Raw genomic sequence first — 25,421 nt, 5'->3', positions numbered from 1 at the left:
GACAGGGGTGCAAGTTCATCCACTGCACGGCAAGTGACCAGGGCCACCGCCACCCCCCAGCCCAAGAAACTGCCCAGAGCAACAGGCAGTGTGCCACACTGGGCAGTAACCCTGCAGGAGACACCTGCAGCCACAGTACAGCAGCAGCCACCCACAACAGTGGGAGGCGTTTCCATTCCCGCTCCGCCAGCCACTGCGGACGTTGTGGATACAGAAGTGGAGAATGAGGGTGACATCATGTCCGGCACACCCACCCCAAGCCCCATTACCAGCCTACCCCGCCCTACAGAGGCCGAGAGCATGGACGATCCCTGCCTCCACGACTCGGACCTTGGAGACTCAGACATAGCCCTCTTTGAGGAGGACTGTGCCCTGGACGTGGGCCCTGCGCAGGTGCCATCCTCCACCCTGCCTACCACCACCCTGCCATCCACCACCCTGCCTACCACCACCCTGCCTACCACCACCCCGCCCACCACCACCCCGCCCACCAGTACTCCTGCAGCCAACGACTCCTTCGAGGCTCGCCTGTCAAGGGTTGAGGCCCGACAGGTGTCGATGCTCGAACTCATGCGGCAACAAATATCCAACGGGAATGACTCCATGAGGGCCATTGCCACAGCCATTGCAGCCAACACTGCTGCTGTTGAGGCATCGACACGTGCCATGAATCTACCTCAAACGCAGTGCCAACACCCTGGGGCAGGCATGGGACTGATCATCGACACCTCCACTGCCACAACATCTTCTACCTCGGGCCAATCGAGCCCCGTGCGGTTGACGCAGAGGAGTGCACGGCGCTTGACCATGGCACCCCCGGATCCCAAAATTGCAAAGAAATAGAGTGGGCAGACAATGACATTTTGAAAATGTACGTTGGTGAAGGGACCAGTGTTTGTTGGATATAGGGTGGGTGAGGGAGTTTACTTGGGTATTTTTGGGGTTTGTAGGGTGGGTGAGGGAATTTACTTGGGTATTTTTGGGGTTTGTAGGGTGGGTGAGGGTGTTCACTGGGGGTTGTGAGGCAATTTTGTTCACATTATCACGTGTCTGGAAAATACATCCGTTGTGTGCAAGAAAATCATTGGCTGTACATACTTATTTTTGTGCATGTACATTTAATCTGTGATGGTGTACAGTGGGGTAATTCTAACAAAACAAGTGTGCATGTCCACATGCAGACAGTGTGTCACAGACACATTACATTTATGGTCACTGTGTTTCAAAAGTATTCGTCAATTAGTGCTTGGTGTACAGCATGGCCATCCCGTGCATCACGCACTGGCAGGGGGGCTCCTTCGCCTCCGTCTCCATCCCCTTCATCCTCACCCGGCCCATGCATGTCAATGTCAGGTGGCAGTGGTACATTCCTTCGGACGCACATGTTGTGCAGCATGACACAGGCCATGGTGATCTTCGCCACCTTCTCAGGCCTATATAGGAATGCCCCGCCAGACTTGCTTAGGCAGCAGAACCGTGCCTTCAACAGGCCAAAGGTCTGCTCAATCACAACACGGGTACGAGTGTGCACATGATTGTACTCCTCTTCATGGCTCTTTTGCGGGTTCCGCACAGGGGTAAGTAGCCACGGCCTCAAGGGATATCCTCCATCACCTGCAAGCAGATACAAATAGGTGTGTGTCACTCTGAACTGCCTCCTTCAGGGAGCACAGTCATGGCAGCAGCTATTTGGTGTGGGCATGCACATGTCCCTGTACGTGTACAAAATAGTCACCTAGATGCAATGTATACTGTAATGAGGTGTGGTACACTGGATGGGGTTCAATAGATGATGCAGGGTGTAATCATGCATGCTCTGGCAGATGTTCTGTGGTAGTGCGAAAATGTTTGGCCTCCAAATCATGCTGTATATTCTTTACTATGCATGGTCACACTAGCCGCATTGCCACTGTTGCCATCCTATTCAGGCATGCATTGCTTGCCATCACCATGGTGCCCTGGTTGTGCTTCTTACTTGTTGTCATCCATATGCAATATTTGTGATATGTGGCCCAGTGATGTGTTATGCTCCGTTTGGCTGGTTCAGGTGAGGAGTGTTTAGCTCTGCATGCATTCTCCACTCACTGGCTAGTGCCACCCAGGTGCACTATTCCCCCCTTTCCCACCCAGGTGCACTATTCTCCCGCCTTTACCACCCAGGTGCACTATTCCCCCCCCATTACCACCTGGGTGCAGTAGCCCCCCCCCTTCTGCATCCGCACACATCAGTACCCCACAGCATGGCCATGGCCCTGTTGTGCAACTCACCGAGCAGCCAGCCACGTGGTCCAGCATGTCGCTCCATGTGACGGGGTAGCGTGGAGTTGCGCAGTACCATGGCATCATATGTGGATCCAGGAAATCGGGCGCAGCAATGTGTGATGATCTTGCTGGAGTCACATACCATTTGCACATTGATTGAGTGGTATTGCTTGCGATTGCGGTACACCGCCTCTATGGCATGGGGGACTACCAATTCCACATGGGTGCAGTCGATGGCACCAACACAATTGGGCATGCCTGCCAGTGCATGGAAGCCTACTTTGGTTTCGGCTATCTCCTGGGCAGTCCGTGGTAGGGATATATGGGTGCTTGTGTGCTTCAGGAGGGCATGCAGCACATGGTTCAGCATGCGTGAGAATAGTGGTTGTGAAATGCCATGCAGCTGGCCCACTGTGTGTTGGTAGGCGCCTGTGGCCAGGAAGTGTAGCACAGACACCACCTTTAGTAGTGGGGGGATGGCAGTGCGTATTTCTATGTGGCTGGCAATGTCGTTCTGTATCATGTCCACTATGGTGGTGATGGTGTCACGGTCCAACCGGTACAGGTTGTCGATCTGCTCAGGGGTTAGGTTGAATGGGCTGGGTCTGGTGCGAGGGATTGGTGGCTGCCTACGAGGCACTGGTGGCTGCGCTGGTGGTAATTGCTGGGCCTGTCTCACCCTCCTTCTCCTCCTGCGTCTCCTCTGTGCTGCCTGTTCTTGATGCTGTAGTTGTTGCTGTTGTTGCTGTAGTTGTAGCAGTATAGGCATGTCCTCCAGCGCCATGATAGCAACTGCTAGTGGTAGCATTTTGGTGTAGGAAGGGGTGTGGTGTGTGGGTGTACTCCTTTTGTACTGGGCCACTCTACATTGCCTACACCTGTGGGGGGGGGGGTTGTGGTGTGTGGGTGTGCTCAGTTTATACTGGCACAGCCTCCATTGACTCCACCTGCCGGTATTTGCATGTATGCGTGGGTTGGAATTACCCCCTATTACCGGCATGCTGGTATTTGCTCCCTGAAGGGGCGCGTGTACGCGCCTATGCCGCTATTAGCGGCACCGTTGTTTAGTGTGCCGCTTATACCGGGTTTGCAGGTCGGAATGCAACGGGACGGTAAACGATGCTGGTATTACCATACCGGCATCGTTTTTGCCTTACCGGCATACCTCGTAATGAGGCCCTATATCTCTTTTGTCTGACAGTTGGTGTTCTTTCTGCCAGTGTTGCGCTAGTGGTAGTTTTGGTTCCTGGCTGCTTAGATTCGCCAGGTGTTCTCAAATACAGATTCTCAATTTTCTTATGGTGCTGCCAATGTAGATCTTTTTGCAAGTGCATATGATAGCATAGACCACATATGTGGTCTTGCAGTTGATGAAATTCTTGATCACAATCTCCCCTCCATGTGTTGGGGTGAATCTATTACAGTTGTTATGTGCATATTGGCACATTTTTTATGTGCCACAGCGATAAAAGCCAGGTAGCGGTGTCAGCCAATTAGCAGCACTCCCTTTTTTGGCTGATACACTGGTCATAAATGAGGGACAAAGCACGTTTCTAATTGTGGGTGCCCTTGTGTATACACATTTCGGTTTGTTGGAGATGTGATGGCTGATATTGTTATCCATGCACAGTAGGTACCAATGTTTCTTCACAATGGTATATAATGTGTGAGCATCTCTCGAATACTGTGTAATGATATTTGTGCTTGTTTTATTCTCAGATCGGTCAATCGATTTTGGTTGCAGTATCTCGGTCCTCGTACTTAGTTTAATTTTATCAAGACTTAGGTTGATTAGAGGTGCTGCATATTCTCTACCTTGAAATCTCATGGACAACAGCGCACATTCAGCTTCAAAGTATCTATCTTGGCTACAGTTTGTACGGGCCCAATGGAACTCGACTGCAGGGATGCTGCTGACAGTGGTTTTGCGATGACAGCTTAAGGCATGAAGAGTAGAGTTCACATGAGTTGGTTTCCTGAATGTTTTTGTCTGGATTTTGTTATCTTCTATGTATATATGCAGGTCGAGAAAATCAATTACGTTGTTACTGCAGTGTCTGGTGAGGTGTAGACCAAAGGTAGTGGTATTGAGATATTCCAAATATCTGTCAATGGAGGAAGTGGGCCCATCCCAAATTAATAGGATGTCAACCATATATCTTTTCCAGAGCATCACATGTTCTATAAAGCCATTATCATTAAGTGAGTGCGTATCTTCATATTCAGCCATGAAGAGATTCGCCAAGGAAGCAGCATATTTAGCCCCCATGGCGACACCCTTGATTTGTACGAAGTATTCTTTGTTGAACAGGAAAATATTATTCTTCAATGTGAATTGTAAAATGGATTGAATCATTTCCACATGTTTCAGATAGGATGCGGAAGGCTTCCTAAAAGTGTAGTTGATTGTCTCGAGCACGAGAAGGCTAGTGAAAACATAACACCACCAAACTTACTTATTAATCTGTCGGACAGAACATTAATATAAACATAAAAGGCTGTTCTTAACAAAGGATTATCCTTTGCCCCAACCACATTTTCCTATGCTCACAGCACGACAAATGCATAGACCTGTGTACTCTGTGTGGACACAGCCTACAGTCACAGTCCACTCTGACATATTTAGAGGGAATGTGACAGCCAGGAGTGCACTATGCCATCTCCTGGAAGGGGGTGGACCAAGATTCCCCTTGCCATGGCCAGCCTGATTAACTAACAAAGGCTCCTTGGATCCGCCCTGCTCTTTTGTTAAGCCCTGCAGCTGGTAGCAGCGATTAACATACCAGCAGAGGGTACTACAAACAGGCCCACATGGCTGCAGAGGTTAACAAAAAAGACAGGAAACTCAACCTTTCATATTTAACTGTGTCAACATGAAGCCAGCTTCTGCCCTCGGTATCAATGACAATGAACTGTAATGTCTGGGACTGCTGCTTACAGTAAGCCAGTCTGCTAGCGGACCTCATTCATAAGGTACGAGAATGTGGTTTACAGGAGTCCGAGAGTCTGGTCTCGCTGTAGCTTCAAGGGAGACCTGCCGCTTTAACAAGGACCAGATAGAGAGGACCATTAACCAGAGAGACTCTTTGATCAACAACATACAGGAAGTTGGTTGGGACTTAAAAATGGAGTGTGTGTGGCCAATGATCTTTCTGCTGAGTGAAAGTTTCTGCCATTTTAGTACTGGGGCACATCTTGTTCTTGTTTCCCCTCCCCTTACCTTTCCCGTTGCAAAGTACTCTGATTGTGACCTCACGCATACAGGAGATTGTTGGTAGGGACCCCAGGATTGGTTCATTAAGGTAGGCTTAGCCTACACCACTCACTGTTGCTCACTTGTCTTTAAAAGGGGCTGAGCCACTCTTTTGGGAAAGCTGAAGACTTCACAAGACTCATCCTTGGACCCTGGCTGAAGGTACAGTTTGCCTTACAGTTTCCATCAGTGAAGAAAGGCCAGGACATCCAAAGAGGGAAGCAAGATCTATCCCCTAAACATCTCCCAGGTAACAGAGGGAGATACAGAACTCAGCGGATCCTCCAGCCGCTCCAGTACTGGTCCCCAGCCAGCACGCAGCATGCCCTGCTAGGCCCTGCAGCCACCTTCCTGCTGAAGGTCTCTGAACCTACAGCCAAGGATAAAGCATCTGCCTGCAACACACTCCACAGCTGTAGGCCTCCCGTCTTAAAGGACGATACAAGCCCATTGAAGAAGCTGGGAGAAGTGCCTCAACGAGCATCCACCGATGTCCGCCTTAAAGGACATTTTCAAGCCAGTTGAGTCCCTCGATCTGCAACCGACGGCAACGCTGACCATTGTAAAGCCGCTGTCACTTAAAGGCATCCAAGACGTCTCGCCCAGTGCTTCAGAACTTCTGATCAGCACTGAGACCATTCCTTACCCAGAGCCGCTGTGTAGCTCAGCCTGCAGCCGTTCGTCAAGCATCGCTCACCAAACCGCCTCGCCGCCTGATACCCGCAGCTGACTCCCGTCTCGAACTCTGTCACAGGAGCCTGCAAATCACCCTAAAACTGACTCGACCCTGTCGAGCCACAACATCTACAGCACATAGTACATTGTGGTTCTGTCGTGCTGGTCTTTCCCAGAAGCCCCCTAGAGACATATTAAGAAGACCCTTTTTTCCCTTTGTGCTGAAGCTCAGAAACCTCAAACGGTTGTGGTTATTAACCATACCAAATACCCTCCTTTCAGTATCCAGAGTGCATCCCTTTTCCTTCTTTGAAACTGGATGTTTGTCCTCTGTATTCCTTTACACTGGATGTAAAGTTTACAGGGTGGGTTGTATTTCGTAGTGTTGCTAGAACTGTCTGTTGTGATACAAATAAAGTAGATATTGTTTATAAAACCTTGTCTGGACAGCCCCTTTTATCATTGGGTAATAATTGTATTTTTTGGTGTGTTACAACTAACCAACGATCCACGTCCTTTCGGAGATAAGCCTGGCGTCCACATTACCAAAATTGGACAATGAGATTTATAATTTGCTTGTTATTTTTTTTTATTTTTTATTACGAGTTTATAATCGCCAAATCGATTTTTACAAGGTTTCAAACACAAGAAACATAGGAGTAGAATGTAAAAAGTTTAGTTTCAAGTTATTAACTGAGCAATCGATACTATCATCTGTATTTCACCTAGGACCATCGAGCAAATTCTTCTGGAGGCTTCTGTGCTAAACTTGCGAAGATTTGGTCTAAACTTTTTACCGCTGCAATGACCCAGGAAGTGCTTTCTCCTCCGATCAAACGTGACCACCAAAGATCTTCTTCAGTAATATGTGATTTAGGCAGGTGGTGGGACAAGTAAGGAGAACGAAAATGATGGGTTCCTGGGCAAGACAATAGCAGGTGGCGTATTTGAGGTTGAATCACAAAATTGACAGCTGTTAGTGAACGAATAGCCTCTAATCTTCAGTATCTCGTTCGATGGTAAGAGATTTAGTCGTGCTCTTAATAAAGTGGATCTTACATTTTTCGTGGGGTGTCTTTTTAAGAAAGGCTGGATGACATTTAGTTTTCGTATTGTAGGCGGTAAATGTGCTGTTAGTTTGTAAGTGAGCGCTTTCTTTCAAGTTAAAATCCAGTCGAATTCATCCAGTCTTTTTTTTGCTTTTGTGGGGTTTTGTAAAAGCTCTTCAGTCGGGCTGCCGCACCTGTCCAGGTTTTCTTTACAGTCCCTTTCCCATTGAGTCAGCAAGTTACATTTACCAGCGCTCATCTCGGATCTTAGCAGGGCAAAAATCGGTGGGCTCGACAGATCAATAGTTTTCCGGTACAGCATAATGCTGTCTCTGGACACGATAGTCGCAAGTGAGGTTAGAGACAATTCATGCCTAATCAGAACCATAGGTGTCGATTTAGGCAGATTTAGTACTGACCGCCAAAATAGACTTTCTAGTGTAATCCAGATCTGTTTTGGAAGGATCAACAGGGCCTCTGCCCCGTGGGTAATAGATGGTATTACTGAGGCCCGGTAGAATTGTATTATCGGAAGCAAAGAAAATCAGCCATACTTTGAGGATTTTAGCCTTACGTTCCGCATTTCTTTGTGCAGATGATTTTGCATTGAATTTTCTTTTTTTGTGCTATCCACCATAACGCCTAGGTATTTAAATTCCGAAACTTGTTCAACTCTGTCACCTTCCAGGTACCATTTTTCATTTCTGTCTTTGTGTCTTTTCCAAGACCAGGATCTTTGTTTTGGATTTATTCACTTCGAGATAGTTTGCCGGCGTGTATTTCGCTAGAGAGTCCAACTGACGTTGAAGACCAATAGCTGTCTGGTCCAATTGGATCAGATCGTCTGCATATAATAGATGTGGAACCTTGTCGTGGCCAATTGTTGGAGGGAAAGATCTGGTCTGGGCGTTTGCTTCTTTATAGTCGCCGAAATAAGCCAGGAAGAGGGCTGGAGCCAAGGGGCAGCCCTGCTTTACTCCTCATGTTGTAGATATAGCCGAAGAAAGTAGTCCGCGTTTACTCAACCGTACACGGATGCTGGTTTCAGTGCGGAGGGCTTTTAGCGGCCCAACAATCTCTGCGGGACAGTTCCAGGAATCTAGCTTTAGCCAGAGCTTGTCCCTGTTAACAAGGTTGAAGGCCTGCATTAGGTCTATAAACGCCAAATAGACCTTTGGACTACCTTTTGAAGATTTTGGCCTTAAGAACACTGAGGAGCATGATGTTGATACTTGTGCCGGTAACTTTCTTAAAACCTGATTGGAGGGGATCTGCACTGGGAGCATCTTTTGACCACAATTGGAACTTTTGCAACAGCAGGCTGCCGTAAACATTTCCAATTATATCCAGAAGTGCCACTGGCCGAATGTTTCTAGGATCGTTCTTACAGCCTTTTTTATAAAACGGAATGATCACTGACGTCATCCATGATGCAGGGAGTTTTCTTAATTTCGAACATCTTTTGAATATTAAACTCAGCTGATGTGACCATTCGGCAGGTGAGTTTTTTAAGTCCACATTTGTAATGCCGACCGGCCCTGGTGCTCTAGAGTTCTTCAACTTGGTTAAGCATAGCCTGATATCTTCGATGTTGTGAAGTTTTCACCCATGACGAGGAATTGTTAGGAAATGTTGTTTCAAGGGCCGACGTATTTAGTTGTTAGTTGGTCATCTGAAGTGTTTCTCAATGGTCGAAATAGCTTCCAGAAGTCACGAGAATTTGTATCAGTTATTCGCTGTTGCATTTCGGCTAAGTCCTGTTGGTAAAGGACCAGGCGGTAAGATCTCAACCAGGACTTGTAACTCCTCACTGCCTCTTTTGCGCTAGCCCTATTTTGATCGGTGTTAACTCGGGCCGCAAGCCTTTTGGCTTTCCAGACTTTATTTCGGTTTAGTGCCAGAAGCGGGTCAAAGGTGTGAGTATGTGGTTTCTGGACTTTGCCTGTTGTCTTAGCTCTGCTGATTTTGCCTCTGAATGGTTCGTGAAGAGGTCTATAATCGACTAGCATATCGATTTCCAAAGTTGTATATTTTTCAGTTAGAGACTTGATGTTATTAGCAGACAGACGCAGGCGATTTCCGTTTCCGGATGGTTCTACGGCTGTCTGAAAGTAAGAGTTTGTTATGGCGCAGGAAGGCCACTTTATATATAAGAGATTGTGATTGCTTTGCATTGTATTTTTTATCACATTTGCTTCAGTCAAATATTGAAGGAATGATTGTGAGACGAAGATGTAATCGATGAGTTTGAACGCCCTCTCTCCCATGTCGGGGCGCCATTTGAGTTCCCAAGTGCTGTGGTTGTGTTAAAAAGGTATCTTGATGTCATTAAGTTGCACCATGCCTTGCCTCGAGATTTCGCCTCTATGTCATTTAAGACTGGGGCCCCAAGGGACACAGATAGGCACGTCGCATTTAGATTGTCACAGATCAATACGTCCACGCCTTGAAAATCTGTGAAAGATGAGTCGATTGTTGCTGTGACCAGCTCCAACAGAGTATCTGTTCGGATCCCTTTCGGATTCCAATAGATATTTGCGATCACTAACTCTGTCGAGCGCAGTTTACCCGTCGCACTATCATTTTGTGACCAGGAAAGAAGTGCTGTTAGAATAAATGTATTGACCAAAAGGATTTTCTTGATGTGCAGGCCGCTTCCAATACGGACGGCAATTAGCAGGCCCGAAGATGGGCAATGCCTTGCACTGACCTACTCTGGCGAAAATGCTGTTTCAAAGCCGTCCAGAGTCTGTTTCTCTTGGAGCCAAAGTTCTTGAAGGCATAGAATGCCCAAACGCCCTAGGCCAGTGGCACCCAGTATGGTCAAATGGTGAAAGCCCCTTGTATTCCAGCAGCCCACAGAAAGCGATGAAGAGGCTTGAGCAGTTTGCTGAAAAGGTGATGGTTATTTGTGACTTTTCGGAAGCCATGACCAAGATTGTTGTTTTAGGTCGTGTCTGTTCTCTTCTTGTTGAGACTGTGACCTTGCTTCAAAAGCTGAAGAAGAAGTCGTGCCACCATTTGACCGTGGGACATTTGGGCGGCGAGATGAATCATCTTTTGTTGGAGAAAACACAATATCTCTCGGAATAGAGCCACCTTGGCTCGGGACACTTGCAGCACATTTTATTTGTTGTGAAGGTAAATTGAAAAGCCCAGATGGAATTTCCCTGCCAAGATCCGGCGCCCGGCCAGCTACTTGGTTTGAGGTATGCTGGTCGTTCAATAGCTTTTTGGTTTGAGCAGTCGAATGTTGAGATTTGTCATCAGTTTTTAAGAGGGTCAGGTCAAAACCCTGTTTATAAAGTGTGTCAGAGGCCCCAAGTAGTAGGTTTTTGGACATTTCTGAGGTTGTGAATAGGTAACATATCTGTTTTTTTCCTTCGTGGGTAGGTTCCACAAGTTTAAAGTCATCAGTTTTTATTGATCCCAATGAGGATAGGCTGTGGAGCAAGTTTAAGACAGTACGTCTATTCAGTACCATATATTTAAGGTTATCTGAAAGTTGACGCAACTTGAAGGTTGGATCTCCTTTGTCTCTAAAGCCATCGTTTCGATGATGAGGATGGCTTTTAGCGGGGCTCTTCTGTATTTCTCTCGATCGTTTGTGTTTCTCTTGAGGCGCAGAAGACTCCTTTGTTGCTTGCTTGTCCTTGGGTCTTTCCTCTCTTGGTTTTGACTGGTGGTTTGCTCGATTGGTACTAAAATTTGAAGGGCTGTCCCATGAGTACGTTGTCGATGTAAGTTTCTTTTTGGTGTCAGAGATGTTTTCAAATCGATCACTCAAGGACAGAAAACTTTGGGGGTCGACTTGAACAGTCTGGAGCTTGAAGTCAGCTGAATTTGGCAGTTGGGTGTGAGCCTGCATTGGACTACCATCCGGAGCCTCATGGTGAATGGTGAGGTCCATCAAGTCCTTCTGATTCAGAAAGTCCTTCTTTGTTTTTGGAGAGGATTGGGTTTCAGCCACCACCTTTAACCACTTTCAGCAACCACCTTCACGAGGTCGGCTAACAGACATTTTCACTTCTAACATCAGGGTGAAGAAAAGAGCGAAGTTCGGGGGTCTATTTGTCCCAATCTTTCTCATCCGGATAATACTAGGATCCCTATAAGAACGAGAGTTGCCTTATACTGAGAGACAAATAAACTCGATAAAATATCAGAGTTTAAGGGTCGAGAAGATATAAAACAGGAAGAAAGCTGATTAAGTAAGCCTACCTCTTTTATCTGCTTCTCCTGTAAAGAGCCAGAACATCTGGCTAGAAATTGCTCTCAAAATCGGAAGGAGGAGCCAATGGTGAGCGGTTGTGCAATAGGTGAAGAATGGGAGGAACAAGAAGAGGATATTGAGAATATAAGTGCTTGTTACTGCGATATTCCCACTACCTCCACTCACAAACCCGCTATAGGGAATGGAATTTCAGTACAGGCCCTTAGAGACTCAGGGAGCAAGTAGACAGCAGTCCGGTATGATTTAATACCTGAAGAAAACATCAAAAATGCAAAAAGGGGTCGGGGATGCTGTTCGGTGGCAAACAAATGCAGATTTGACCCTCAGAGGCTCAGCTGAAGCCGCAGACTTCCTGGTTTAAATATTCTGATCCCTGTGTCACCCGGAGGAGAAATTAGCACAGCTGCAGGCACAGATGGGTCTCCACACTCAATGCCAGCCAAAGCCCTGCAATCAGATCCTGGAGGCAGGCTGTGGTCAGAGGGGTTCGTCACCATTTTGGATGTGAGTATGTGTGAAGAGATGTGGGACATCGACCGGGTGCCCCGCAGCAAGTTACAGCATGGGACGGGACAGTGTCGGGGAGTGGCAGTGTGTGAGACCATGGCCCAGCGAACCAACTGAACCGGGGGACAGGGCGGAGACTACTGCGTCCCCCCCTCCCACACACCAATGCATTTGGCAAGAGACCACTGAGGGGCAGCTAACAGGATATGGGTCTGACCCTGCCAAGCTGCACTTACAGATGTAGCGCGGCGGTAGGCAGTCATCGGCGGGAGCTGACTGGATGTGAGGAGCGGCCTGGGGGACAGCAGCCTGGTAGGCGGGACTCAGCAGGAGAAGGTGGGTTTCTCTACTTGGGAAGGCCGCAAGGAGCCCAAAATGCATCCGCCACTGGTTTCATTGTATTGAAGTACTCGGGATGCGGTTGTGCTATCTGGCTGCACCCTATTCACCACAAGGCACTCAGCCGCATCTGTGCATATATTAATGGTGCAGAAAACGACAAAAAAGCCCGGCAGTGCATGAGGTCTGGGAGCGCAGCACTGGCCGGGTCTCTCACACATGTGTACAACATGGGCAGCACTGGTGAATGAATGTAGCCTGACATCACTCCGGGCATACGGACAGTGAGGCGCTGCCTTAGCAAACTAACCGTGCAGCGGCGGTGGGAGCTCCAAATGAACGCCACGTCCTGCCGCTACAGGGGACAACCCACATTGTAAGAAGCAGTACTAGGTGGTCCCAGCTGGCCAAAACTACACAAACGGGCCGGTTGAAGCGGTGGACTGTGGCCCCCAGGGACGGGGGTGCTCTGCCCTGCCGAGTGGGGTCTGGAGATTGAGGTGCGAGACCTCTGAAGGAGAGCGCGATCCCCCATTAAGGCACTAAGGACAAGGCCAGTGGGCAGGAGCCTACAGCGAGACAGTGGGTGCTTTGTGGTGGCGTGAGTAACAGCAAGCAGCCCATGAACAGGGGAGACAGATACGATATATGGGTGCTTGTGTGCTTCAGGAGGGCATCCAGCACATGGTTCAGCATGCATGAGAATAGTGGTTGTGAAATGCCATGCAGCTGGCCCACTGTGTGTTGGTAGGTGCCTGTGGCCAGGTAGTGTAGCACAGACACCACCTTTAGTAGTGGGGGGATGGCAGTGCGTATTTCTATGTGGCTGGCAATGTCGTTCTGTATCATGTCCACTATGGTGGTGATGGTGTCACGGTCCAACCGGTACAGGTTGTGGATCTGCTCAGGGGTTAGGTTGAATGGGCTGGGTCTGGTGCGAGGGATTGGTGGCTGCCTACGAGGCACTGGTGGCTGCGCTGGTGGTAATTGCTGGGCCTGTCTCACCCTCCTTCTCCTCCTGCGTCTCCTCTGTGCTGCCTGTTCTTGATGCTGTAGTTGTTGCTGTTGTTGCTGTTGTTGCTGTAGTTGTATCAGTATAGGCATGTCCTCCAGCGCCATGATAGCAACTGCTAGTGGTAGCATTTTGGTGTAGGAAGGGGTGTGGTGTGTGGGTGTAATCCTTTTGTACTGGGCCACTCTACATTGCCTACACCTGTGGGGGGGGTTGTGGTGTGTGGGTGTGCTCAGTTTATACTGGCACAGCCTGCATTGACTCCACCTGCCGGTATTTGCATGTATGCGTGGGTTGGAATTACCCCCTATTACCGGCATGCCGGTATTTGCTCCCTGAAGGGGCGCGTGTACGCGCCTATGCCGCTATTAGCGGCACCGTTGTTTAGTGTGCCGCTAATACCGGGTTTGCAGGTCGGAATGCAACGGGACGGTAAACGATGCCGGTATTACCATAGCGGCATCGTTTTTGCCTTACCGGCATACCTCGTAATGAGGCCCTATATCTATTTTGTCTGACAGTTGGTGTTCTTTCTGCCAGTCTTGCGCTAGTGGTAGTTTTGGTTCCTGGCTGCTTAGATTCGCCAGGTGTTCTCGAATACAGATTCTCAATTTTCTTATGGTGCTGCCAATGTAGATCTTTTTGCAAGTGCATATGATAGCATAGACCACATATGTGGTCTTGCAGTTGATGAAATTCTTGATCACAATCTCCCCTCCATGTGTTGGGGTGAATCTATTACAGTTGTTATGTGCATATTGGCACATTTTTTATGTGCCACAGCGATAAAAGCCAGGTAGCGGTGTCAGCCAATTAGCAGCACTCCCTTTTTTGGCTGATACACTGGTCATAAATGAGGGACAAAGCAAGTTTCTAATTGTGGGTGCCCTTGTGTATACACATTTTGGTTTGTTGGAGATGTGATGGCTGATATTGTTATCCATGCACAGTAGGTACCAATGTTTCTTCACAATGGTATATAATGTGTGAGCATCTCTCGAATACTGTGTAATGATATTTGTGCTTGTTTTATTCTCAGATCGGTCAATCGATTTTGGTTGCAGTATCTCTGTCCTCGTACTTAGTTTAATTTTATCAAGACTTAGGTTGATTAGAGGTGCTGCATATCCTCTAGCTTGAAATCTCATGGACAACAGCGCACATTCAGCTTCAAAGTATCTATCTTGGCTACAGTTTGTACGGGCCCAATGGAACTCGACTGCAGGGATGCTGCTGACAGTGGTTTTGCGATGACAGCTTGAGGCATGAAGAGTAGAGTTCACATGAGTTGGTTTCCTGAATGTTTTTGTCTGGATTTTGTTATCTTCTATGTATATATGCAGGTCGAGAAAATCAATTGCGTTGTTACTGCAGTGTCTGGTGAGGTGTAGACCAAAGGTAGTGGTATCGAGATATTCCAAATATCTGTCAATGGAGGAAGTGGGCCCATCCCAAATTAATAGGATGTCAACCATATATCTCTTCCAGAGCATCACATGTTCTATAAAGCCATTATCATTAAGTGAGTGCGTATCTTCATATTCAGCCATGAAGAGATTCGCCAAGGAAGCAGCATATTTAGCCCCCATGGCGACACCCTTGATTTGTACGAAGTGTTCTTTGTTGAACAGGAAAATATTATTGTTCAATGTGAATTGTAAAATGGATTGAATCATTTCCACATGTTTCAGATAGGATGCGGAAGGCTTCCTAAAAGTGTAGTTGATTGTCTCGAGCACGAGAAGGCTAGTGAAAACATAACACCACCAAACTTAGTTATTAATCTGTCGGACAGAACATTAATATAAACATAAAAGGCTGTTCTTAACAAAGGATTATCCTTTGCCCCAACCACATTTTCCTATGCTCACACCACGACAAATGCATAGACCTGTGTACTCTGTGTGGACACAGCCTACAGCCACAGTCCACTCTGACATATTTAGAGGGAATGTGACAGCCAGGAGTGCACTATGCCATCTCCTGGAAGGGGGTGGACCAAGCTTCCCCTTGCCATGGCCAGCCTGATTAACTAACAAAGGCTCCTTGGATCCGCCCTGCTCTTTTGTTAAGCCCTGCAGCTGGTAGCAGCGATTAACATACCAGCAGAGGGTACTACAAACAGGCCCACATGGCTGCAGAGGTTAACAAAAAAGACAGGAAACTCAACCTTTCATATTTAACTGTGTCAACATGAAGCCAGCTTCTGCCCTCGGTATCAATGACAGTGAACTGTAATGTCTGGGACTGCTGCTTACAGTAAGCCAGTCTGCTAGCGGACCTCATTCATAAGGTACGAGAATGTGGTTTACAGGAGTTCGAGAGTCTGGTCTCGCTGTAGCTTCAAGGGAGACCTGCCGCTTTAACAAGGACCAGATAGAGAGGACCATTAACCAGAGAGACTCTTTGATCAACAACATACAGGAAGTTGGTTGGGACTTAAAAATGGAGTGTGTGTGGCCAATGATCTTTCTGCTGAGAGAAAGTTTCTGCCATTTTAGTACTGGGGCACACCTTGTTCTTGTTTCCCCTCCCCTTACCTTTCCCGTTGCAAAGTACTCTGATTGTGACCTCACGCATACAGGAGATTGTTGGTAGGGACCCCAGGATTGGTTAATTAAGGTAGGCTTAGCCTACACCACTCACTGTTGCTCACTTGTCTTTAAAAGGGGCTGAGCCACTCTTTTGGGAAAGCTGAAGACTTCACAAGACTCATCCTTGGACCCTGGCTGAAGGTACAGTTTGCCTTACAGCTTCCATCAGTGATGAAAGGCCAGGACATCCAAAGAGGGAAGCAAGATCTATCCCCTAAACATCTCCCAGGTAACAGAGGGAGATACAGAACTCAGCGGATCCTCCAGCCGCTCCAGTACTGGTCCCCAGCCAGCACGCAGCATGCCCTGCTAGGCCCTGCAGCCACCTTCCTGCAGAAGGTCTCTGAACCTACAGCCAAGGATAAAGCATCTGTCTGCAACACACTCCACAGCTGTAGGCCTCCCGTTTTAAAGGACGATACTAGCCCATTGAAGAAGCTGGGAGAAGTGCCTCAACGAGCATCCACCGATGTCCGCCTTAAAGGACATTTTCAAGCCAGTTGAGTTCCTCGATCTGCAACCGACGGCAATGCTGACCATTGTAAAGCCGCCGTCGCTTAAAGGCATCCGAGACGTCTCGCCCAGTGCTTCAGAACTGCTGATCAGCACTGAGACCATTCCTGACCCAGAGCCGCTGTGTAGCTCAGCCTGCAGCCGTTCGTCAAGCATCGCTCACCAAACCGCCTTGCCGCCTGATACCCGCAGCTGACTCCCGTCTCGAACTCTGTCACAGGAGCCTGCAAATCACCCTAAAACTGACTCGACCCTGTCGAGCCCCAACATCTACAGCACATAGTACATTGTGGTTCTGTCGTGCTGGTCTTTCCCAGAAGCCCCCTAGAGACATATTAAGAAGACCCTTTTTTCCCTTTGTGCTGAAGCTCAGAAACCTCAAACTGTTGTGGTTATTAACCATACCAAATACCCTCCTTTCAGTATCCAGAGTGCATCCCTTTTCCTTCTTTGAAACTGGATGTTTGTCCTCTGCATTCCTTTACACTGGATGTAAAGTTTACAGGGTGGGTTGTATTTCGTAGTGTTGCTAGAACTGTCTGTTGTGATACAAATAAAGTAGATATTGTTTATAAAACCTTGTCTGGACAGCCCCTTTTATCATTGGGTAGTAATTGTATTTTTCGGTGTGTTACAACTAACCAACGATCCACGTCCTTTCGGAGATAAGCCTGGCGTCCACATTACCAAAATTGGACAATGAGATTTATAATTTGCTTGTTATTTTTTTTTATTTTTTATTACGAGTTTATAATCGCCAAATCGATTTTTACAAGATTTCAAACACAAGAAACGTAGGAGTAGAATGTAAAAAGTTGAGTTTCAAGTTATTAACTGAGCAATCGATATTTTCATCTGTATTTCACCTAGGACCATCGAGCAAATTCTTCTGGAGGCTTCTGTGCTAAACCTGCGAAGATTTGGTCTAAACTTTTTACCGCTGCAATGACCCAGGAAGTGCTTTCTCCTCCGATCAAACGTGACCACCAAAGATCTTCTTCAGTAATATGTGATTTAGGCAGGTGGTGGGACAAGTAAGGAGAACGAAAATGATGGGTTCCTGGGCAAGACAATAGCAGGTGGCGTATTGACTCATTAACTGAGGTTGAATCACAAAATTGACAGCTGTTAGTGAACGAATCCCCTTTAATCTTCAGTATCTCGTTCGATGGTAAGAGATTTAGTCGTGCTCTTAATAAAGTGGATCTTACATTTTTCGTGGGGTGTCTTTTTAAGAAAGGCTGGATGACATTTAGTTTTCGTATTGTAGGCGGTAAATGTGCTGTTAGTTTGTAAGTGAGCGCTTTCTTTCAAGTTAAAATCCAGTCGAATTCATCCAGTCTTTTTTTTTGCTTTTGTAGGGTTTTGTAAAAGCTCTTCAGTCGGGCTGCCGCACCTGTCCAGGTTTTCTTTACAGTCCCTTTACCATTGAGTCAGCAAGTTACATTTTCCAGCGCTCATCTCGGATCTTAGCAGGGCAAAAATCGGTGGGCTCGACAGATCAATAGTTTTCCGGTACAGCATAATGCTGTTTCTGGCCACGATAGTCGCAAGTGAGGTTAGAGACAATTCATGCCTAATCAGAACCATAGGTGTCGATTTAGGCAGATTTAGTACTGACCGCCAAAATAGACTTTCTAGTGTAATCCAGATCTGTTTTGGAAGGATCAACAGGGCCTCTGCCCTGTGGGTAATAGATGGTATTACTTAGGCCCGGTAGAATTGTATTATCGGAAGCAAAGAAAATCAGCCATACTTTGAGGATTTTAGACTGGACAGTTAGGTTCCGCATTTCTTTGTGCAGATGATTTTGCATTGAATTTTCTTTTTTTGTGCTATCCACCATAACACCTAGGTATTTAAATTCCGAAACTTGTTCAACTCTGTCACCTTCCAGGTACCATTTTTCATTTCTGTCTTTGTGTCTTTTCCAAGACCAGGATCTTTGTTTTGGATTTATTCACTTCGAGATAGTTTGCCGGCGTGTATTTCGCTAGAGAGTCCAACTGACGTTAAAGACAAATAGCTGTCTGGTCCAATTGGATCAGATCGTCTGCATATAATAGATGTGGAACCTTGTCGTGGCCAATTGTTGGAGGGAAAGATCTGGTCTGGGCGTTCGCTTCTTTATAGTCGCCGAAATAAGCCAGGAAGAGGGCTGGAGCCAAGGGGCAGCCCTGCTTTACTCCTCATGTTGTAGATATCGCCGAAGAAAGTAGTCCGCCTTTACTCAACCGTACATGGATGCTGGTTTCAGTGTGGAGGGATTTTAGCGGCCCAACAATCTCTGCGGGACAGTTCCAGGAATCTAGCTTCAGCCAGAGCTTGTCCCTGTTAACAAGGTCGAAGGCCTGCATTAGGTCTATAAACGCCAAATAGACCTTTGGACTACCTTTTGAAGATTTTGGCCTTAAGAACACTGAGGAGCATGATGTTGATACTTGTGCCGGTAACTTTCTTAAAACCTGATTGGAGGGGATCTGCACTGGGAGCATCTTTTGACCAAAATTGGAACATTTGCAACAGCAGGCTGCCGTAAACATTTCCAATTATATCCAGAAGTGCCACTGGCCGAAAGTTTCTAGGATCGTTCTTACAGCCTTTTTTATAAAACGGAATGTTCACTGACGTCATCCATGATGCAGGGAGTTTTCTTAATTTCGAACATCTTTTGAATATTAAACTCAGCAGATGTGACCATTCGGCAGGTGAGTTTTTTAAGTCCACATTTGTAATGCCGTCCGGCCCTGGTGCTCTAGAGTTTTTCAACTTGGTTAAGCATAGCCTGATATCTTTGATGTTGTGAAGTTTTCACCCATGACGAGGAATTGTTAGGAAATGTTGTTTCAAGGGCCGACGTATTTAGTTGTTAGTTGGTCATCTGAAGTATTTCTCAATGGTCGAAATAGCTTCCAGAAGTCACGAGAATTTGTATCAGTTATTCGCTGTTGCATTTCGGCTAAGTCCTTTTGGTAAAGGACCAGGCGGTAAGATCTCAACCAGGACTTGTAACTCCTCACTGCCTCTTTTGCGCTAGCCCTATTTTGATCGGTGTTAACTCGGGCCGCAAGCCTTTTGGCTTTCCAGACTTTATTTCGGTTTAGTGCCAGAAGCGGGTCAAAGGTGTGAGTATGTGGTTTCTGGACTTTGCCTGTTGTCTTAGCTCTGCTGATTTTGCCTCTGAATGGTTCGAGAAGAGGTCTATAATCGACTAGCATATCGTTTTCCAAAGTTGTATATTTTTCAGTTAGAGACTTGATGTTATTAGCAGACAGACGCAGGCGATTTCCGTTTCCGGATGGTTCTACGGCTGTCTGAAAGTAAGAGTTTGTTATGGCGCAGGAAGGCCCCTTTATATATAAGAGATTGTGATTGCTTTGCATTGTATTTTTTATCACATTTGCTTCAGTCAAATATTGAAGGAATGATTGTGAGACGAAGATGTAATCGATGAGTTTGAACGCCCTCTCTCCCATGTCGGGGCGCCATTTGAGTTCCCAAGTGCTGTGGTTGGGTTAAAAAGGTATCTGGATGTCATTAAGTTGCACCATGCCTTGCCTCGAGATTTCGCCTCTATGTCATTTAAGTCTGGGGCCCCAAGGGACACAGATAGGCACATCGCATTTAGATTACCACAGATCAATACGTCCACTCCTTGAAAATCTGTAAAAGATGAGTCGATTGTTACTGTGACCAGCTCAAACAGAGTATCTGTTCGGATCCCTTTCGGATTCCAATAGATATTTGCGATCACTAACTCTGTCGAGCGCAGTTTACCCGTCGCTCTATCATTTTGTGACCAGGAAAGAAGTGCTGTTAGAATAAATGTATTGACCAAAAGGATTTTCTTGATGTGCAGGCCGCTTCCAATACGGACGGCAATTAGCAGGCCCGAAGATGGGCAATGCCTTGCACTGACCTACTCTGGCGAAAATGCTGTTTCAAAGCCGTTCAGACTGTTTCTCTTGGAGCTAAAGTTCTTGAAGGCATAGAATGCCCAAACGCCCTAGGCCAGTGGCACCCAGTATGGTCAAATGGTGAAAGCCCCTTGTATTCCAGCAGCCCACAGAAAGCGATGAAGAGGCCTGAGCAGTTTGCTGAAAAGGTGATGGCTATTTGTGACTTTCGGAAGCCATGACCAAGATTGTTGTTTTAGGTTGTGTCTGTTCTCTTCTTGTTGAGACTGTGAACTTGCTTCAAGAGCTGAAGAAGAAATCGTGCCACCATTTGACCGTGGGCCATTTGGGCGGCGAGATGAATCATCTTTTGTTGGAGAAAACACAATATCTCTCGGATTAGAGCCACCTTGGCTCGGGACACTTGCAGCACATTTTATTTGTTGTGAAGGTAAATTGAAAAGCCCAGATGGAATTTCCCTGCCAAGATCCGACGCCCGGCCAGCTACTTGGTTTGAGGTATGCTGGTCGTTCAATAGCTTTTTGGTTTCAGCAGTCGAATGTTGAGATTTGTCATCAGTTTTTAAGAGGGTCAGGTCAAAACCCTGTTTATAAAGTGTGTCAGAGGCCCCAAGTAGTAGGTTTTTGGCCATTTTTGAGGTTGTGAATAGGTAACATATCCGTTTTTTTCCTTCGTGGGTAGGTTCCACAAGTTTAAAGTCATCAGTTTTTATTGATCCCAATGAGGATAGGCTGTGGAGCAAGTTTAAGACAGTACGTCTATTCAGTACCATATATTTAAGGTTATCTGAAAGTTGACGCAACTTGAAGGATGGATCTCCTTTGTCTCTAAAACCATTGTTTCGATGATGAGGATGGCTTTTAGCGGGGCTCTTCTGTATTTCTCTCGATCGTTTGTGTTTCTCTTGAGGCGCAGAAGATTGCTTTGTTGCTTGCTTGCCCTTGGGTCTTTCCTCTCTAGAACAATAATTTGGTTTTGACTGGTGGTTTGCTCGATTGCTAATAAAATTTGAAGGGCTGTCCCATGAGTACGTTGTCGATGTAAGTTTCTTTTTGGTGTCATAGATGTTTTTAAATTGATCACTCAAGGACAGAAAACTTTGGGGGTCGACTTAAACAGTCTGGTGCTTGAAGTCAGCTGAATTTGGCAGTTGGGTGTGAGCCTGCATTGGACTACCATCCGGAGCCTCATGGTGAATGGTGAGGTCCATCAAGTCCTTCTGATTCAGAAAGTCCTCCTTTGTTTTTGGAGAGGATTGGGTTTCAGCCACCACCTTCAACCACTTTCAGCAACCACCTTCACGAGGTCGGCTAACAGACATTTTCACTTCTAACATCAGGGTGAAGAAAAGAGCGAAGTTCGGGGGTCTATTTGTCTTTCTCATCCGGATAATACTAGGATCCCTATAAGAACGAGGGTTGCCTTATACTGAGAGACAAATAAACTCGATAAAATATCAGAGTTTAAGGGTCGAGAAGATATAAAACAGGAAGAAAGCCGATTAAGTAAGCCTACCTTTTTTATCTGCTTCTCCTGTAAAGAGCCAGAACGTCTGGCTAGAAATTGCTCTCAAAATCGGAAGGAGGAGCCAATGGAGAGCGGTTGTGCGATAGGTGAAGAATGGGAGGAACAAGAAGAGGATATTGAGAATATAAGTGCTTGTTACTGCGATATTCCCACTACCTCCACTCACAAACCCGCTATAGTGAATGGAATTTCAGTACAGGCCCTTAGAGACTCAGGGAGCAAGTAGACAGCAGTCCGGTATGATTTAATACCTGAAGAAAACATCAAAAATGCAAAAAGGGGTCGGGGATGCTGTTCGGTGGCAAACAAATGCGGATTTTAGCCTCAGAAGCTCAGCTGAAGCCGCAGACTTCCTGGTTTAAATATTCTGATCCCTGTGTCACACGGAGGAGAAATTAGCACAGCTGCAGGCACAGGTGGGTCTCCACACTCAGTGCCAGCCAAAGCCCTGCAATCAGATCCTGGAGGCAGGCTGTGGTCAGAGGGGTTCGGCACCATTTTGGATGTGTGAAGAGATGTGGGACATCGACCGGGTGCCCCGCAGCAAGTTACAGCATGGGACGGGACAGTGTCGGGGAGTGGCAGTGTGTGAGACCACGGCCCAGCAAACCAACTGAACCGGGGGACAGGGCGGAGACTGCTGCGTCCCCCCCTCCCACACACCAATGCATTTGGCAAGAGACCACTGAGGGGCAGCTAACAGGATATGGGTCTGACCCTGCCAAGCTGCACTTACAGATGTAGCGCGGCGGTAGGCAGTCATCGGCGGGAGCTGACTGGATGTGAGGAGCGGCCTGGGGAACAGCAGCCTGGTAGGCGGGACTCAGCAGGAGAAGGTGGGTTTCTCTACTTGGGAAGGCCGCAAGGAGCCCATAATGCATCCGCCACTGGTGTGATTGTATTGAAGTACTCGGGATGTGGTTGTGCTATCTGGCTGCACCCTATTCACCACAAGGCACTCAGCCGCATCTGTGCATATATTAATGGTGCAGAAAACGACAAAACAGCCCGGCAGTGTATGAGGTCTGGGAGCGCAGCACTGGCCGGGTCTCTCACACATGTGTACAACATGGGCAGCACTGGTGAATGAATGTAGCCTGACATCACTCCGGGCATACGGACAGTGAGGCGCTGCCTTAGCAAACTAACCGTGCAGCGGCGGTGGGAGCTCCAAATGAACGCCACGTCCTGCCGCTACAGGGGACAACCCACATTGTAAGAAGCAGTACTAGGTGGTCCCAGCTGGCCAAAACTACACAAACGGGCCGGTTGAAGCAGTTGACTGTGGCCCCCAGGGACGGGGGTGCTCTGCCCTGCCGAGTGGGGTCTGGAGATTGAGGTGCGAGACCTCTGAAGGAGAGCGCGATCCCCCATTAAGGCACTAAGGACAAGGCCAGTGGGCGGGAGCATAGAGCGAGACAGTGGGTGCTTTGTGGTGGCGTGAGTAACGGCAAGCAGCCCATGAACAGGGGAGATAGACAGATATGCTGTAAATCAACATAGAGTACTGTGACATGAACGGGCAACAATTGCATAATTAGGCCCCCCCACACCCCTCCCCCTGAGCTTGGGCCGAGCTCAAGTCGCGGAGGGGCTGTGGTGCAGCGTGAGACAGGGCAGCAGAGATCTCTTGGGACTGGAGGCAGCCGGGCGGTGTGGGGCCCTTGACGCGCTGGCAAGGCTTGTTGTGAACAGCAGGCAAATAAGTGACAGCCAGTGTGGGCAGGCCACCAGAGACTCTATGGTCCAAGGCAAGCCCAAGAAGGGGGATCCCAACACAAAATGGACCAGTACATGGTGAGCGGCCCACACATCGCTTCGACTGCCACCCTGGCGGAAAAAGGTACCAGAAGAGATACACAGGAGCCCCAGTTTTCCCTTAAGGATACTATGGGAGCCATCAGGGAGTCCAGAGCCTCACTGGAAGTTAAAATGGACACCCTCGCCTCAGAAGTGCCCTTTCTGAGGCAGGACCTAAGGCAGCTCTCCACGAGGGTCGGGGAGGCGGAGCAACGCATCTCCGACTCAGAGGATGCCCTGAGGCACCTGGAGAGGTGTCACTCCTTTTAAATTTATATCTTCAACCACTGATGCCGATCTTGAGATGCCATGGGATGAGTTATCAATCCTATGCTGATGACACTCAGATCTTCATCAAAATTGGCAATTTTGAAGAAACCTTTGTCAGGATCAGTAAGTGCCTTCAAAAGATCAGTGAGTGTATCTCTATCAATCACCTTCAATTGAATGCTTATAAAACAGTTTATTTTGTTCGAGCCCAAACATCTACTCACAGTCCTCACAAAACAGGCAATTCCTAATCTCTTGGGAGTAGAGTTCAATTTCGCCTCTAAAGTAAAGTACCTGGGCTGTACTTGGCAGGGCAACTTGGGCTGTGAAAGTCAGGTTGGAGCCAAGGTAGAAGCAATTTTTTACTCCCTGAGATTACTTCACCGGATTCATTCATATATCCCAGCAGAAGATCATGCTTTGGTGATAGGAGCTCTAACTAATGCCCACCTGGACTACTGTAATAGTTTGCTGATGTGCATTCCAGCAAAACAACTCCACAGGCTTCAGAAGGCCCAGAATGCGGCAGTTAGACTGGTCTGTGGACTGAGTAAAGCGCCCCACGTATCCCTCTCCCGCCGAGCACTCCACTGGCTGGCTGTGGAAGATCACATTAAGTTCAAAGTGGCATGTCTAGTGTTTAGATGCCTGAATGGTCTGGCCCCTGATTATTTGAGGGATAAGATTAGCCATTATCAGCCCTCCAGGTGTATACGAACTCAGGATCAACTACTTTCGAATATCCCCTCATCTACCTTTGTATCAAGGGAGGACAGGAGATTTGCTGTTTTCGGCCAAAGACTCTGGAACAGCATTCCAAGAGAGATTAGGATTCTCGACTCTCTCCATCATTTTCATAAGGCTTTAGAAACATTCCAGTTTAGATAATTGTTCATCAATGTGTCTATGTTATGAATTCTGTTTGTATCTGAGGATGGCTGCAATCTATTTGTTCAATCGTTTTTTTTAATGCCAGCTGCGCCACTATACAGCTTGGTCGTCATGAGCACGATATACATTTCTCAAAATCAAATCAGAAACAAATGGCCATGGTATCCCAAAAACTCACCCAGGTGGAGCGGAGGGCTGAATACAGCGAGGGAAGATCCAGACGTAAACCTTCGGATACTTAGGATGCCTGAGAAGGAAGTATGGAGCAATTCCTGGAAAAATGGCTGGCAGTCTTGTTTGCCCCAAAGAAACTTGAAGTTCTTCTCTATTGAAAGGGCGTACCGGATCTCTACAGGTCAAATGGCAACAATTTTGAACGTGAATTTCAATGGGGGAATTAATTGATTTATTTCAAAATGATACTAAGGACTTATACAGACAACCGAAAGATTTATCAAAAAGAATATGCTAACATAAACAGGCTAATACATATTCTTCTATGGAAAGGTGAATGAATTATACTGGCAATTTGGGGATTTCAATGGGATTTTCAATGGGGTTATGTTGCAAAAAGGAA

Source organism: Ambystoma mexicanum, chromosome 1p (assembly GCF_040938575.1).
Source record: "Ambystoma mexicanum isolate Mex_15411 chromosome 1p, UKY_AmexF1_1, whole genome shotgun sequence".
NCBI classification, from domain to species: Eukaryota; Metazoa; Chordata; class Amphibia; order Caudata; family Ambystomatidae; genus Ambystoma; species Ambystoma mexicanum.
The sequence above is the reverse complement of the archived record's forward strand: the minus strand, read 5'-3'. Positions refer to the sequence as shown.